Source organism: Odocoileus virginianus, chromosome 7, assembly GCF_023699985.2.
Source record: "Odocoileus virginianus isolate 20LAN1187 ecotype Illinois chromosome 7, Ovbor_1.2, whole genome shotgun sequence".
NCBI classification, from domain to species: Eukaryota; Metazoa; Chordata; class Mammalia; order Artiodactyla; family Cervidae; genus Odocoileus; species Odocoileus virginianus.
Window position 1 is genome coordinate 30,286,302 of NC_069680.1, and position 3,361 is coordinate 30,289,662.

The window sequence follows — 3,361 nt, forward strand, 5'->3', positions numbered from 1 at the left end:
CCCCATTTTCCCTCCTATGCCAATGCTTGATACCAAGGCAGCTGTGATATGCAGAACACCTGAGCCTCCTGGGTCCCTGAGTCACCACTTGATGCAGAGCAGTTTGGAGCAGGCAACCAACTGCATCAGACCTCAGAAAGAAGCGCTTATTTTGCTAACCCGCTGACAGCTTGGGGATGCTTGGTACAGGAGATAGGCTTGCTCTTCCTGATGTGAGATTTTCTCTCTCAGTTAAGAGTGGTCCATGAAGGAAAGGAAGAAGCAGGTAGGAATAGCCTGAAGCCTTCAGTGCTGCAATGATGGATCATGTTTCATAAATGAGGGAAATGTTCACTCTTCCACACTGGTAAAATCTTTCAAGTGACCAGCATATTCTGACCTTGGTCATCTTTTCTGTGGTCAGTAGAGATAACTCTTTTGTTCTCATCTCATCCTCCTTCCCTGCTTTTCTGTTGCCTCATACTGCCTTACTCTCTTCTCAGTGTGTGTTCATTCCTTAGTCCTGTCCAACTCTTTGCAACTCCAGCCAGGCTCCTATGCCCATGGAATTCTCCAGGCAAGTGCACTGGAGTGAGTTGCCATTCCCTTCTCCAGGGGATCTTCCCAACCCAGGTCTCCTGCATTCCAGTTGGATTCTCTACCATCTGAGCCAGCAGGGAAGCCTGTACCAACCCAGAGCTACAACTAGGTAACAACCTGAAGATGGTCCGGGCAGCCCCCCTGGTGACCAGTGGCCAGAGGAGAGCTTGGGTCCAACTCCGGCCACTGTACCATGTCAGTGAGACATACTGAGCCATCATAGGAAGTTGTCCCCTCAAAGAAATGCCAGCGGAAATATCATTGGCGATGGTTTGCTTGTAAAAGGGATTCCAGATTATTTCCAAAGGCCAGCTATAGTCCCAGCAACTGTTTTGACCTCATTTAATTAAATACAAATAAAATAATAAACATAAGTTGCCATCAGGCAATTATTTTGCTGGCATTTTGTCTCTTTTGAGACATAACTGCTTTCTACGTTGATCATCTAGAAAATTCTTTAACTCAATTGGCTGTGACACAGCTGAAGAGTTAATATCAATTTAGAGCAATCAGGAACTTTTATGTGGATAACACATTTATATTAATAGTACACCCTTTAGATCACAGAGTTTTGCTATTTTTATCTTTCTTTATCCCTGGGCCATCACTGTAGAGACGTGGGATGTTAATTATATTTTTCTGATTAACTGTTTTAAATAAATGAATAAATTAACAATAAAAGTGATGCTTATCTGAAAATTTACCAGCTTAATTATTGTTTCTTATTTTCAGAATAATCAGAAGCTTTATTCTCTTTTCCAAAATGTACATAAATGCGACAAGAGTACATGTGGTTCATTCACAAGACTTTAAGATATTTTTCCACCCATAGAGTAATCAGTGTCATCTGAAAAGAAGTGCATTCAATTTTTCCTTAGGACAGAGTCAGCATTGGATTTTTATCTTATATAAGCATTTAAAATAGTAAGCTAACTTAGATCCATTGTTGAATTTATCACATCGCTATGCACAACAGGAAGATAAGTTTATCTGGGTCTAAGGAGACAAGCCATTCTGGACTTCTCCTTGGAGCACAGCGAAAGATCTTCTAAGAGTCCCACTGGCTGGTAGGATGGGCCAACACATCACCATGTGCACCGTGAAACTGAGCTTTTCTCCCAGAGCGCCGGAGAGTCTGTCCATGTGCTTTTATGTAGAGATATGATGGGAAAATTCCTCTGCCTTAGAGAGAAGATTTGTGGTCTTGAGTCATAGTGAATTAAACTTATTTAGAAACTCCAGGACTGCTGGTTAAAGAGACAATGTAAGTGCATTCTGAAATGACTAAGAAGGTGCTGTGACAAGGGTACCCAGGACCAAGAGACAAGTATCTATTATTTCAAGCATTTGTAAATAGTCAGTCTAACGATCAGATCAAAAGCCAGCTCTGGTGGCCCAGTGGCTGGGACTCTTCACTCTCAATGCAGGGCCCTGGGTTTGATCCCTGGTTGGGGAACTAGATCCCACTTGCTGCGACAAAGAGTTTGTGTGCCCCAGCTAAAGACCTCACATGCTGTGCCGCAACAAAGACAGGAAATTCTGTGTGCCACAACTAAGACCTGGCCTGGCGCAGTCAGATAAACAAACAGATTTTTTTTTTAAGCCAGCTTCAAAAACTTCATAATTTTCTTTGTGGTTTTGTCTTAATGAATTATCTTGATGAACTACCTGATTATCGGTCCAAGTCCAAATCACTTAGAAGAAAGAAATGGCTTAGGGTCCCGGCAAAAAATATTCAGAACAAAACCAAGCTGTTTGCCAGCTTCCCAACCTATTGAAATCAAAAGCAGACAAAAGGAGAAGAAGATGCCTCCTGGAAGCTGCCCACGTTTTAACCGGGGAGATTCTTTCACAGAGCATGCAGTCAGAAGTCGGAGTACAGGTCCAAGTGCACATGCTCTGGCTTCGCCACGGAGTCACTCTTCAGGTGATTGTCATTTTTTCCTCTCCTGCTTCCAACTGCTCCCAGAGCTCACCAGCCTGTGTTCTCAAGCCAAGAGTTCATAGGAAACCTTACACCATCTCATGAGATCGTAATGCAATTAGTGAGGCGCACTCCTGATGAGCCCCTCCCCTCCACACTCTGAGCCCCCAAGAAGTCAATCACCTTGCCAAGTTCAAGGGACTCCAGGCCTGGGTGGAGGCTCCGGCTGCCCTAGCACTTTGTCATTTCTGCTGCCCACACGGGGCCCCTCCTTTCAGCAACACAGTGGGGGAATCCAGTGCGATACTTCTCCAAGCACCACGGGGCTGAAGCTCCCCGGTCAAACTCTTTCCAAGTCAACTCTTGAGAGATGCGGGCACAACCAGCATCTCCAGATCACTGTGCGCTTGCAAATGAACCTCTGAAGGGAACAGATTTGCATGAGGCCATTAATCACGCAAATCCGAGAGAGGACCAACTTCCAAAATACCTCCCCTCCCGAGTTCTTTGAGTCTTGAATTCTCTTCCCGATGATTTATGTGGGAGTGCTCCCCAAGCTCTTGCATGAGTATATTTTAAATTACCAGTTACCACACTGAACCCCTGGAGGAGGGAATGGCAACCCACTCCAGTATTCTTGCCTGGAGAATTCCATGGACAGAGGAACCTGGTGAGCTGAAGTACATTGGGTTGCAAAGAGCTGGCCATAACCGACAGACTAACACACACACACACACACACTGAACACCCAGATGGGGAGTTTAAATGCTCTCTCCACTTAAAGGAACATGGGCTCTTTCAAGAGAAGGCTGATTCCAGGACTAGAGCAAGGAAAGATGAGCCTGTACAGATGTAAAC